This window comes from Molossus molossus, unplaced genomic scaffold (assembly GCF_014108415.1).
Source record: "Molossus molossus isolate mMolMol1 unplaced genomic scaffold, mMolMol1.p scaffold_m16_p_18, whole genome shotgun sequence".
Lineage (NCBI taxonomy): Eukaryota > Metazoa > Chordata > Mammalia > Chiroptera > Molossidae > Molossus > Molossus molossus.
The window spans coordinates 28,183,124-28,198,360 of NW_023425353.1; the positions used below are offsets into that span (position 1 = coordinate 28,183,124).

Here is a 15,237-nt window from a genome sequence, read left to right on the forward strand (position 1 = left end):
GCCCCAGTTGGGGTGGTGCAGGAGGCAACAAATTGATGTCTCGCTCTCCCCCCACCTTCCACCCTATCTAAACAATGGAAAAATATCTTTGGGTGAGGATTAAAAGAAAAAAAAAAAAAGCTTGAACTTTGTACCTGCTATTAAGAAGATAATGGCACAGGATAAATCAAAGAATAAAAATTGTTCTGTTCCTTTCTTGTACTCTTTTCTGTATTCTTTTTCTGGTCTATTGGTTTTCTATTCCCAAATAATCATGTTTCTCAATCCAACCATGAAAAGGTTAAGAAGAGTGCAAGGGGCTGAGAAAATCAGAGATGAAATATTCAAGAGATGCTTAGCTACATGACATTTAGAAATTAACCACAGGCACCTTATTGGTGAGATGAAAAGGATCTTCAAAGGATATGAATATGAGCCCTGGCCAGTTTTGCTCAGCGGTTAGAGCATTGACCTGTGGACCAATGAGTCCCGGGTTCGATTCCGGTCAGGGGTATGTACCTCCATTGTGGTTCATCCCCAGCCTTGGTTGGGTTGTGTAGGGGCAACCAGTAGATGTGTGTTTCTCATGTCAATGTTCTTCTCTCTCCCTCTCTCTCCCTTCCTCCCCACTCTATCTGATGATAGAAAAATATCCTCAGGTGAGGATAAAAATTTTTAAAAGGTTATAAACATGAGAATTAATTCTAAGAAGTGACTGCCTCATGGCTCAAGGCAAAGTCTACCTATCTCCACAAGCTGCAGTATTATTTTGGCTTTTGTATTTACCTCTGCTTTCCATCTTGACTTCATTATCTCACTGGTGTTCTGTCTTCCTCCGTCTCCTGGGTAAAAATTTCCAAGATTCCGGCAGGCACAAGGATGAACAACTGTACTTCATAACATCTAGCTCTTTCTGGGACTTACAAGTTAATCAAATGGGATGTACCTTTGACCTTAACATATGATACTGTTCCACCTCACCTCTGAGATCATCAATCTTAGGACTCATTGACCCTTTGGAATTACATCTTAAGCTTACATATGTCTAATTTAAATCTCATTGGTGCTACCCTATTCCCTCCACACCATCTCCCTTCACGCATTAGGATCTTTCAAGCCAAAGTCAAGGTGGTACAAAGAAATCATGTAGAACTGGATTAGAATAACTGTTCTACTGCTTACTGACTGTACAACTTTCATAACTACTGAACATCAGTTTCTTCATTATCAAAATAAGGATTTGACATACCTTTCAGAATTCTTTTGAGCATAGACACACATACTATCAGCTGTTCCTACTACTACTACATTGAATTTTCAAATTTCAAGCATAATAATCCCTTCTTTGTATATAGTTCTTTCAAAAGTTTTCAAAGTAATTAATCTGACATCATCTCCATTTTACAAGAGAGGAAACTGAAGCCTGCACAAAGTCTTGACTATGGTAGGGCCTCAGAAAATGTCAAATACTATTCTAAGGGTAAGTAACTTATTCAAGGTTACACACCTAGTGTAGATTAGGATCAGAATGAAGGAATTCTGACTCTTCACTAACATTCTTTCCAGTATTTTGCCATTCAGTTCATTGCCTACACTGCTTCTGTGCTTATTTGGAGAAAATAAAATTATAACATATTTCTCATGCTCTATCTCAAACCACATTCTTTATTTTTATTTTTAAATTTTTTAGAAGGGCCCTTGGAGCTTGCGGGGGGGCAAAGAAAACACACCTAGAGCAAGGAGAGGAGGAAAGGCAGGGGAAGAGAGAGACAGTTGAGCCACATTCTTTTTATATTGCCCCCCCCCCCCCACCATCTCCAAATCCTCACCTAAGGACATGCTTAGAGAGAGGAAAGGAGGGAGAGAAGGAGGGAAGCAGAGAGAGAGAGAGAGAGAGAAACAATGATGCGATTGAGAAATATCTATTGGTTGTCTTCTCTAGGCGTCCTGCAACCCAAGTATGTGCTTTGTCAACATAAAAAACATTCAAATCTATAGAGAATTTTTGTGAGTTTATTTGAGCCAAACTGTTGACAATTGGCAGGAACCAAAATCTCAACTGATTGGGATAATGCTCCACAGAATGGCAGTTTTGCACCTTATTTTACACATTATAATCAAAGGAGAAGATGAAAGTAAATTACATAAAATCCACTGGTGATAGATTAAAGAAGTAGGAGAAAGCAAAGGGGGGAAAACATCTGGTTTGGATGAAAAGTAGAATGATAGACACATACATCTTTTTTTTTTTATCCTCACCCGAGGACATTTTTATCCATTTTTTGTTCAGATAGAGTGGGAGGGAGAGAGAGGGAGAGAGAGAGAAACATCGATGTGAAAGGGACACATCAAGTGGCTGCCACCCGCACGACCCAACCAGGGCCGGGAACAAACTGCAACTGAGGTACATGCCCCTAGCAGAAACCGAACCCCGGTCTCTCTGGACTGCAGGCCGACGCTCTAACTGCTGAGCCAAACTGGCCAGGGAGACAGGGTACATCTTTTACATCGGTGAGTGAGTACAGGACAATTAACAGTCAACAACTAACATGATAACAAAAATAATGAGAGGATTTATGGTGCACTGGTTGTGCCCTGAGGGGTCTGGAAAAAGGGGAGTTACCTTGACATTCCAAAGGAATGTTATCACATATGCAAAAGACAATAAACAGGATTAATTAAGGTCAAGAATGACTTTTGTCAGGGAAGATTCTAACCTAGGACATGACTACCTACCATAAACTGCTTTTAGTTAAAAAGGTTTTACTTCACACCATCCTTTGTGGTTACATTAGGTCTCTGAGTTTGCAAGGCCACCACACAGGCCTTCCCTGAGCCTGTCAGGCTAGCATGTGGCCCCTTTTCTTTCCTTCTTTTTTTTTTTTTTGTTAATCCTCACCTTAGGATATTTTTCCACTTTTTTTTTTTTTTTAGATAGAGTTAGAGGGAGGGAGGGACTGAGGGAGGGGAAGAAAGAGAAAAAGAGAGAGAGAAAGAGAGAAACATTGATGTGAGAAAGACACACTGATTGGTTGCCTCCCACATGACCCCAACCAGGGCCGGGGATCGAACCTGTGACCCTTTGGTCCATAGGCCGATGTTCTAACTGCTGAGCCAAACCAGCCAGGACAGCATGTGGCCACTTTTCATCCACAGCCCTGACTGGGAATCGAACTGGTAACCTTTCGGTGAATGAGACAACACTCCCTCCAACCAATTGAGCCACTCTGGCTGGACTATATTAGCTTTCTTTATCTTATAAATTTACAGCGGTTTTTTCATACTAAATTTCTCTCAAAGTTTCTCTAATATACCCATCCTATTCACTGAAGATTCCATGACTTAATTCAACAGAAAAGGTTGAGACCATCAGGTCATTTCATGATAGGCATCTACCACTACAACTTCACTTTCTCATTCCGTATTGTAATTCCTTCTCAGCAGATGTTTCATCTATTACTTATGGTTTCCAACTGTCAGCCATAGGCAAAGGACTCTCTGGTCTAAATATCTTGACCTCACCCTCTCAACGTAATTTACTTAGAATACTTTCAATTCTGCCATTTATATCTCTCCTTTGAAAACATGGTTATGGCACTGGCCAGGTGCTCAGTTGTTTGGAGCATGGTTGCGGGTTCAATTCCTGGTCAAGGCACATACCTAGGTTGTGGGTTTCATCCATTTGGAGCAAGCAACCAATTGATGCTTTTCTCTCTCCCTCTCCCCATTCCTCTCTCTAAGCATGTCCTCCAATAAGGATTAAACACAAACAAACACATCCTTTGGTGAGGACTAAAAAACAACAATGGTTAAGAATCATTTCCTTTGCCAAGACAACTCAGTGGAGAAAAGAATAGTCTTTCAACAAATGGTACTGAGAAAAGTGGCTATTAACATGCAAAAGGATAATGCTGACCCTTCCTCATACCATATACAAAAATTAACTCAAAATGAATCAAAGAGTGTGGTTCAGTTGGTTGGAGTGTCGTCTTATATACCAAAATGTGGAAGGTTTGATTTCCACTCAGGGCACATACCTAGGTTACCATATGAAAAAAAACTGATCCTCTCTCTCTTTCTCTCCCTTCTTCCTCTTTCCCTCCCCTTCCTCTCTCCCTCTCTCTCTTCAAAATCAATGAAAAACATATCCTTGGGTGAGGATTAAAAAAAAAAAATCAAAGATCTAAATTTAAAAGCTAAAACTATAAAACCCTTAGAAGAAAACACGGATTTTCTTTGTTACCTTGGGTTTAGTCAATGGGTTCTTAGATATGACACCAAAAGCATAAGCAACAACAACAAAAAAATAGATAAAGTAGGCGATCAAACTTCAAAGAACACTATTAAGAAAGTGGAAAAACAACCCCACGGAATGGGGAAAAAATTCTGCAAATAATTTATCTTGTAAGGGACTTGTACAGAGAATATATAAAGAACTGTTACAACTCAATATTAAAAAGAAAACCCAATTTAAAAATGGGAAAAAGACCGGAATAGACAATTCTCAAAAGAAGATACACTAATGGCCAATGAGCACATGAAAAGATGCTCAATATCATTAGCCATTAGGGAAATGCAAATCATAAGAATAAGATACCACTTCATACCCACTAGGATGGCCATAACACAAAAGACAGATAATAACAAGAGTTGGTGAGAGTGTGAAGAAAATGGAACCTTGTTAACTGCTGGTAGGAATGTAAAATGATGTAGTCCCTTGGGTAAACTGTCTGGCAGCTCCTCACATGATTACACATAGTTAACATATGACCTAACAATTCCACTCTTAGGTACAGATCAAAGAGAAGTGAAGACACATGTCCACACAAAAACTTGTACACAGATATTCACAACAGCATTATTCATAATATCAAAAAGTGGAACCAACTCATAGGTCCATCAACTGATGAATGGTTAAATAAATGCAGTATATCCATACAATGGAATATTATTTGGCAATAAGAAGAGAATACCGCCTTGGACAGTTTTTCTCAGTGGTCAGAGCATCAGCCTGTAGACCAAAGGGTCATGGGTTCAATTTCAGTCAAGGGCACGTGCCTCAGCTATAGGTTTCCCCTGCCCTGACCAGGGCTGTGTGGAAGGCAACCAACTGATGTGTCTCTCTCAACATCGATGATTCTTTCTCCCTCCCTCTCTCTCTCTCTCTCCCTCCCTCCCTCCCTTCCACTCTCTCTAAAAAATAAAAAATCAATGGGAAAAAAATGTTTTTAAACAAGAAGGGAATACTGATAAACTACAATACCAATGACTCTTGAAAACAGTGTGTTAAATGAAAGAAGCTAGTTATAAAAATACCACATATTGTATGATTCCATTTACATAAAATGCCCAGAACATACAAAATCTAGAGAGACAGAAACTAGATTACTTGTTGCCTCATGCTGGGGGTCAAAGGGGAGATTAGGCAATGATAGCTAAGATGAGTGGGGTTTCTTTTTGTAATAAAATGTTTTAAAATTAATTGTGGTGCCCTGGCCGGTTTGGCTCAGAGGTTAGAGCATTGGCCCTTGGACCAGAGAGGCTCGGCTTCAGTTCCCGCTAAGGGCATGTACCTCGGTTGCAGTTTGTTCCTGCCCCGGTTGGAAGCGGGGGTTGTGTGGGTGGCAACCAGTCGATGTCTCTCTCTCACATCGATGTTTCTCTGTCTCTCTCTCCCTCCCTCTCTCCCTTCCGCTCTATCTCAAGATGCAAAAATGTCCTCAGGTGAAGATTAAAAAAAATAAAATTAATTGTGGTGATGGTTGTAGAACTCTATAAATATACTAAAAATCACAGAATTGTTCAATTTCAATAGGTGAATTGTATAGTATGTGAATTATATTGCAAGAAGCTGTTAAAACTTAAAAAATCACTTCTCCATGTAATATTTCTAACAGAACTTTTCTCCTCAGCCACCCCAACTCTTCAGTACAGGTTTACTACATAGATATACTTGATAAGAGACAGATGGTATATTCTAAAGAAAGAGTCTTAGTCAAGGAGAAAAGAAAACATAGACCGAATCCCAGTTTGGGCACCAATTACCTATGGAGACAAGTCTCACTAAGCCCCTGTTTTCCTTAACTATAAAACCTCTTATGATAGCCAGGCCAGTGTGGCTCAGTGGTTGAGCATCGACCCACGCACCAAGAGGTGGCCAGTTCGATTCCCAGTCAGGGTACATGCCCAGGTTGTGGGCCTAATCCCCAGTGTGGGGCATGCAGGAGGCAGACAATCGATGTTCTCTCTTACTGATGTTTCCATCTCTCCCTCCCTCTCCCTCCCTCTCTCTAAAATCAATAAAAAAAAATTTATTTTAAATAAATAAAACCTCTTAAGAGAAAATTCTTGGCATACTCACCTCTCTTAGAAAGAGCTTGTAATTTATACAGATTCAAATTTATGGTGGTGGGGGGAGCTGGAATAAGGAATAAGGAAGGAATTAAACATTTCTTTTTCTTTCTTTTTTTTTTTTTATTCTCACCCAAGGACATTTTTCCATTTTTTGTTCAGATAGAGTGGGAGGGAGAGAGAGGGAGAGAGAGGAAAAGAGAGAGAAACATTGACGTGAAAGGGACACATCGAGTGGCTGCCACCCACACAACCAACCAGGGCCGGGGACAAACTGCAACCGAGGTATGCGCCCTTAGCGGACACCGAACCTGGGTCTCTCTGGACTGTAGGCCGACGCTCTAACCGCTGAGCCAAACTGGCCAGGGCAGGACTTAAACATTTCTATAAAAGACTTCTATACAAAGTGTCATCTGTACTCCACGGTATCTGCTTACTGAATATGTGGAATAAGCAGCTACTCCTCTATATATTCATGGGAAATATTCAGAGCAAAAAATTAAGTCATGAAATGCAAAAACAAAGCTGTAGTCACATTACACAGATGGCACTATGGAGTACATATGATTGATACCAGAAATTAAAAATACTTATAAAGCTGTTATACTACATTGCACCATGGATTCTTTTTGGATAATGAAAACATCTCTTCACCCTGAACAATATATTATTATTTTCATTACAGATCCTATCATTAACCACCAAAAGAATAGTGACCTTGCCCTGGCTGGTTTTGCTCAACGGTTAAAGCATCAGCCCACAGACCAAAGGGTCTCAGGTTCAATTCCCAGTCAAGGGCACATACCTGGTTGCAGGTTCAATCCCTATACCCATTTGAGGTCATGTGGGAAGCAACCAATTAATGTCTCTTTCTCTCACATCGATCTTTCTCTCTTTCTCTCAAGACAGTATGCTACTGGTAAAAGGATAGACACATAAATCAATGGAACAGAATAAGGAACTAAAAACAGAACCTCACAAACATAGTCAACTAAATTTTCCCAAAGTTGCAAAGGAAGTCAATGAAGGAAACAAAGGAAGTTAATGAAGAAAGAATGGTCTTTAAAAAAAAATGGTACTGGAAAAAATATTTAAAAGAACCTCAACATATACTTTATATCTTATATAAAAATTAACTCAAAATGGCTTATAGGCCTAAATATTAAATATAATTCTATAAAACTTCTAAAATATGTATAGGGGGAAAAATGTACATGACCATGGGTTTGGAATAAGGTTTTACATAAAACAACAAAAGCACAACCCATTTAAAAAAAACCTGATAAATCAGACTTCATCAAAATTAAAAACTGTTAGGTATTTGGGATAGAAAAATAAATAATACTTATGTCTGGGGGTGTGGAAGTAGTAGAATAGGGCACGTTTTGTTGGTGTCTTACAATGGGAAGGATCCTTTCAGGTTAGCAAGACTTTAACAAATGAAAAGAGGAACAAACTATAGACACTAAAAGTTATGATAAACAAAAGGATGAAGACATCAGCACTTTAACCAATTCACTTAACCTCTGCCCTTCAGTTGTTTCGTCTATAAATAAAATTAACAAGAGTGTACCCAGCCTGATGTTAGGGAATTTTATCAAAAGACCTTGAAGATCTCTTAAAGTGCACAATATCTATGGTTCTGTTAAATATTCAAATCTAATATTTTGTTTGTTTCTAAAATCACCACTCTAGATCTACCTAGACAACTCTAAAAGCTTTTTAACTGGTATCCTTGGTTCCAGTCCTTCTCTTCCTGTAATCCATCCTAAACACAGCCACCAAAAATGAACTTTTTAGAGCATGTATCACAGTACTGCTCAAAAACTTATATGAGCATAATATGATCTGGTGTGCAGGCCTAGGAACTTCGGGTTACTTGTCTGTAAAGTGGAAGTGCTTTTCTTGCATGGTTCTGAGGCTCACATGGGATAATGAACATGACAGTATTCTGTAATTGTTAATTATGATGATTATTTAGAATCTCTCAAGATTACCAAATCAAATTTAAACCTTTTATCTTGGCATTTGAACTTTCTCTTACTTAGCTGCTGTACCTCACTTATCTCTGTCACCTCTCACTAACCACCTATACAATCACCTCCTCTCCAGCCTATCTTTTAAGAACCATTACAAATGACTCCTCATGGATGCTTCTCCAGCTCAGAATACTCTATGAACTCTAATCCTTTCTTCTTACTGACCTCTAGTAAACATCTTCGAACATAATTTTCAAAATTCCCCCTCTTAAAAACCTACAATGGCCCTGGCCAGTTTGCTCAGTGGTTAGAGCATCGGCCTGCAGTCCAGAGAGACCCAGATTCGGTTCCTACTAAGGGCGCGTACCTCGGTTGCAGTTTGTCCCCGTCCCTTGTTGGGTCATGCAGGTGGCAGCCACTTGATGTGTCCCTTTCACGTCAATGTTTCTCTCTCTCTTCCTCTCTCTCCCTCCCACTCTATCTAAACAAAAAATGGAAAAATGTCCTCGGGTGAGGATAAAAAAAAGAAAAGAATTTAAAAACCTACAATGATTTCCCAGTACCATTAGCATAAAATCATGGCTATAAATTAGATTCACTGAAAAGACAATGGCTTATTTTGTTTATCTTAGTGAGCCTCTCTGAAATGTAATTAGAGTTGTGTTACAGTTTATTCAATTGTTTGTTTTTAATTTAGCTGAGTTTATCTATTAGTGTCTATGTGATTTAATGTTTTTTCAGTTTTTGAAAATTGTGGTAAAAACTCCTAACATAAAATTTACCATCTTAATCATTTCTAAGTGTATAGTTCAGTAGTATTAAGTATATTCATGCTGTTGTGCAATAGATTTCCAGAACTTTTTCATTTTGCAAAACTGAAACTCTGTACTCATTAAACAACTCTCTGTTTTCCTCTCCCCTCAACTCCTAGCAACCACTATTCTACTTCTGTCTCTATATAAATTTGACTGCTTTATGGAGCTCATATTAAGTGGAATCATGCAGTTTTTTTTCCTATTGTGACTGGCTTTTTCATTTACCATAATGTTCTCAAGTTTTAACCATATTGTAGCAGGTGTCAGAATGTTCTTCCTTTTAAAGGCTGGATAATATTCCCTTGTATGTGTAGATCACATTTTGTTCACTCATCTGACAACGGACACTTGGTTTGTTTCTACCTCTTGGCTATTGCAAATATTACTTAAAGTCAAATTTCTTGGGCTAGTGTTCTCTTTAGAAGACCTGCAAGAATATTAAATCACTCCCACCAGGAATAAATATAAAGATTGAAAGCTAAAGATGAGTTGCTGACTACTTGAAATAAGGAGCAAAGAGAAGGAAAACAATATAATAAATGCCCTCCTGTTCCTTCTTTCCTTATGTCTATGGAAATGGCAAAACCAAGTCAGAAAAATTCTGCTTGATACAATCACTAATCCCTATGAAAGCTAGAATTACTTACTAGGTCTGAGTAGACTGATACAAAGATAAGGAGAAAGCAATGCCCTGAAAAGGTGAGATACCATGGCAGAGTGCTGAATTCATTCATTCATACACACAGACATTCATTCAAATATTTTGAGTTTTTGGCATTAGTAAGGCTCTGTGCTACTATGCTTGGAGAATACAAAGATGACTGTGTTGCTGAAAAGCTTCATGGAAACTAATGCCTAATGTAAGAAAATGTAGGCTTTAAAGAATTTAGCACAATGCCTTGCACATAATAAGAAATCAACAAATGTTAGCCACTATTATAAAAAAATCAAATGGTAATTTAAATGACATAAAATGTTCGCTAAACAATTATGATAAATGTTTTTTTAAAAACAGCTTTATTGAGATACAATTCACACATCACATAGTTCACCCATTTAAAAGTGCACAATTCAATAGCTTTTAGTATAATCACAGAAATGTGCAACCGTCACCACAATCAACCATCTCGAAAATGAACCCTGTACCCCTTAGCTGTCATCCTCCTATTCCTCCATACCTTCCTGGACCTAAGTAACCATAATCTACAGACTTACCTATTTTGGATACTTCACATAAATGGAATCATATAATATGTGGTCTTTTGTGATTGGCTTTTTTCACTTAACATATTTTTAAGATTCTTTCTTGCAGCACATTTAAGTACTCCATTTGGATGTTTTTAAAAGTACAGCTTCTTTTGAAAAGCAAATAATCATGCTTAATTTTAAAAATAAGTAAATATTTCAGTTTGCTTGAGGTATTATATTTCTAATAGGTGGCAGCACACAGCTTTCCCTCATAAAAGTATTTTATTTTTTGAAAGTATTTTATTAAAAAATAAAAATTTTTGACCAGTGGAACAGAATAGAGAATCCAGAAATGGACCCAAGGCAATATGCTCAATTAATATTTGACAAAGGTGGCAAGAACATACAGTGGAGTAAAGACAGCCTCTTTAATAAATGGTGTTGGGAAAATTGGACAGCTACATGCAAAAAAAATTAAACTAGACCATCAACTTATACCATACACAAATATAAACTCAAAATGAATAAAAGACTTAAATGCAACCCATGAATCCATAAAAATTCTAGAAGAAAATGTAGGCAACAAAATTTCGAACATCATACGCAGCAGAATTTTCACTGATACATCACCTAAGGCAACAGAAACAAAGGAAAAATGAACACACGGGACTACATCAAACTAAAAAGCTTCTGCACAGCTAAAGAAACAACCATCAAAATGGAAAGGCAACCCACTGTATGGGAAAACATCATTGCCAATGATACATCAGATAAGGGGTTAATTTCCAAAATATATAAAGTACTCATACAACTCAACAAAAGGAAGATAAACCCAATTAAAAAATGGGCAGAGGAGCTGAATAGACACCTCTCCAAATAGGACATACAAATGGCCAAGAGACATATGAAGAAATGCTCAACATCACTAATCATCAGAGAGATGCAAATTAAAACAACGAGATATCACCTCACACCTGTCAGAATGGCCACCATCAACAAATCATCAAACAAGTGTTGGCGAGGGTGTGGAGAAAAGAGGACTCTAGTGCACTGCTGGTGGGAATGCAGACTGGTACAGCCACTATGGAAAACAATATGGTGTTACCTCAAAAAATTAAAAATTGAACTTCCATTTGACCCAGTGAATATATTCTAGGAATATATCCTAAGAAGCCTGAAACACCAATCAGAAAGATTATAGGTACCCCCATGTTCATAGCAGCACTATTTACAATAGCTAAGATCTGGAAACAGCCCAAGTGTCCATCAGTAGATGAATGGATAAAAAAGCAGTGGTACATATACACAATGGAGTACTATGCAGCTGTAAGAAAGAAAGATCTCTTATCCTTTGAGATGACATGGAGGGACCTGGAAAGTATTATCCTAAGTGAAACAAGCCAAGCAGAGAAAGACAAATACCACATGATCTCACTTATATATGGAATATAATGAATGAATATAACAGTCTGAGGAATAGGGTAGACCCAGAAACACGGAAGTAGGGTACAGACTGACAACCCTCAGAAGAGGGAGTGGTGGGGGGTGGGAAGAGATAAACCACAGAACTTATATGCATGTATGCATAACCAATGGACATGGACAACAAAGCTGGGGATGGGGCGGGGGGGATGGGGAGGAGGGTGTCAATGGGGTAAAAAAGGAAAAACATCTGTAACAAAAAGAAAATAAAAAAGAAAATAAAATTAAGAATTCACTGAAATTGGGAAAATGTGAATATGGAATAAATTAATAATTAAGGAATTATTTTAATTTGGTAAAGTGTGATAATGATATTTTTGCTGTATAAGAAATATGTTCCTATTTTTTAATGCATGCTGGAATATTTAGAGGTATAATTCCATTATGTCTAGGGTTTGTTTTAAAATATTTCAGCATAGATAAAAATAAATGGAGTAAACATGAATAAAATAAAATAAAGTAAAAAAAAAAGGTAAAAGGATTGATAAGTACAGATTGGTAGTTACAGAATAGTCACAGGGATATAAAGTACAGCATAGGAAATGTAGTCAATAATATTGTAATAACTACATATGGTGTCACTTGGGTCAGTTGGGTACTAGAAATATAAGGGGAACACTTTCTAAAATATATGACTGTCTAACCAGTATGTTGTACACCTGAAACCAATACAAAATAACATTTAATGTAAACTGTAATTGAGAAAAAAAAAATTTTTAAAGAGTTTGAGCACCTACCAAAACATGACTTTGCACAGAGCTAAAAATAATAAAAATTTTTGCCCTGCTGGTGTGACTCAGTGGTGGAGCATCGACCCATGCACCAAGAGGTCACCAGTTTGATTCCTGGTCAGGGCACACACCCAGGTTGTGGGCCAATTCCAGTGGGAGGCATGCAGGAGCTGGCTAATCGATATTCTCTCTTATGGATGTTTCTATCTCTCTCTCCCCCTCCCTTCCTTTCTAAAATCAATAAAGAAAAATATTTTTTAAAAATAAATAATAAAAAATGTAAGTCTCAGATCCAAATAACGTCTAAAAATCATTTTTTTAAAATGCCCACATATTTAGATAGAGACTTTAATGTATCCATGAGTTTATTATAAAACAAAAACTAATTTAGTGATAAGTGCCTGGTGAGAGAAATGATTTAAGCAACTCAATCTAGGTATTTGTTTCTATTTATCATAAATCCCATAGATTAGATGTTTCTTTTCCCCTCCTACTGTCATCTGACATGAGAAACTTAAACCATCCATTATTTTTCTAGCTCATGAGTAAGATTGGAAAACTAAACTGTAATGAAAAACATGGACCTGGTTTAAGACTTTACACTGTAGTCTCAAATAAAATTAATCTATCCTATAGGAGAAAATATAATACGGCTATTTATTTAGTTCTATCTATTTCTAGTCTCACATTTAGAAGAGCCAGGCAAGCAAGGTTTCTTTATCCATAAAACAAGGTGTTGTATTATGTAATCTTTAAGGTCTCTTCCATCTCTAAGAGACTATGATTTTCACTTCAATCCTTTTGAAAATTGGCATAAGAGCTATACTATGACTTGCCTGGGGCTAAAAGAGATGCTTGTCAGCATCCCTAGGGTTAGACTCTTGATTTGTCCCTGCATTCACTGGGGATATAGTGATAAGTCAGACTTAGCTCTGACCTCACAGAGTTAACAGTCTAGTGGGGGAGGAAAGATGAGTGAATAGTAATGGACCAGACAAAGAGTTAGACACAGAGCCATGAGAAGGTAAGGGGGTAAGAGCTAGGAATGTTGTCCTTTCTTCTTTTAAGTCCTTTGTATCTCTGTCAAATCTGATTATTTCATAAAGCAATCTGGGTAGGACTTCATACACTTACGTTCTTACACTAACATCTGGAAATAACACAAAGTTTCACATTTTCATTCTTGACCAGGGGAAAAATGAACCAAGAATTAAACCAGATATTTTTTTCTTATGGCACATAAGCTATATTAATTTTAAAAAGGGTAAAAATTACAAAATTTATTTTTTAAATGCTCTTCATTATTAATTACAAACTATCCCGGGATAAGTAGCAATGAAAAATATTTTGACTACCTTTTCCTTTAGCAATTAAAGGTCTTTCTAAAATTATAATTACCAAAGGATTATTTTTGCTAACATATTCTTTACTTTCTCATTTTATTATGTTTGTCATGAATTCAAATGGGCCCATCCTGCACTGCATATTTTTAGTGCAAATGGAACTTTTATTTCCCTTATATTATTAAAGAGGAACATTCTTTCATTGACACGCACACAGTTTTGTCCCAGGTTGTAACTATTTGGGGCTCCAAGGCATTCTCTAATCACCTCAAGTCCAATTAAATGAAAGATAAAAACAAAAACAAAAAAACTAAAACTATATTCAGATAAATAGATGTATTTATTTAGGCATTAAAAACATAGGTTTGATACAATACAGCTGACCCTTGAACAACACAAGGTGGGTTAGGGACATGTAGTTAAAAATCCAGGTACTATAATTTAATGACTTCCCCAAAATTTAACTACTAATAGCCTCCTGCTAACTGGAAGACTTATCAATTACATAAACAGTTGATTAACATATATTTCATATGTTATATGTACTATATACTGCATTATTCTTTTTTTTTTTTTTTTATCCTCCTCACCCAAGGATATTTTTGCATTTATCTTCAGATAGTGTGGGAGGGAGAGAGGGAGGAAGAGAAAAAGAGAAGTATCGATGTAAGAGAGACACATCAACTGGCTGCCACCCACACGACCCAAACTGAGGCTGGGGACAAATTGCAGCAGAGGCACGTGCCCTTAGCAGGAACCGAACCCAGGTCTCTCTGGTCCGGGCCGGGCCGACGCTCCAGCCACTGAGCCAAACCAGCCAGGGCTATACTGTATTCTTACAATAAAGTAAGCTAGAAAAAAGCAAATGTTATTAAGAAAATCATAAGAAAGAGAAAATACATTTATAGTACTTATTGAAAATAATCTGAATATAAGTGGATCCACACAGTTCAAACCTGTGGTGTTCAAGGGTCAACCGTATTTTTAAACACTATCAAAACACTCCTAAGCTACAGATTTTAATTTTAAAACCTCATCAATTTAGAGAATGTAGAGGGAGTGAAAATTTCCCCACATCCAAAGAAAACACACTTTGGGACTTCCGGTCAAGATGGCTGCGTAGGGAAACGCAGTATCGCGTTCTCCCACAACCACATTCAAATTACAACAAAAGTACAGAACAACCATCATCCAAAACCGCCTGAAATCAAGCTGAATGGAAGTCCTACAACTACGGAATTAAAAAAAAAAAAAAGCAGCTACATCCAGACCAGTAGGAGGGGCGGCGGCGCGACGGGCTGGTCCCACACCCAAGTGTGGCGGATAAAAATCAGGAGGCTCCCGCGGCTGGGAAGGTCCTCCCTGAGGA

At 37.5% G+C, this 15,237-nt stretch overlaps 1 protein-coding gene across 11 annotated transcripts in view; it reads right to left on the minus strand.

The window, feature by feature from the left end:
* The window catches only part of TMCC1 (transmembrane and coiled-coil domain family 1), a 206,828-nt gene that overhangs the window by 84,362 nt on the left and 107,229 nt on the right, over nucleotides 1–15,237 (minus strand). The window contains exon 1 of one of the 11 annotated variants that reach the window (XM_036266469.1): nucleotides 6,341–6,400. The exons of the other annotated variants lie outside the window; for them this stretch is intronic. The gene's annotated coding sequence lies outside the window, so the exon portion shown is untranslated. Of the gene's footprint in view, nucleotides 1–6,340; nucleotides 6,401–15,237 lie in introns of those variants that run through there. 11 annotated transcript variants of the gene reach the window in all.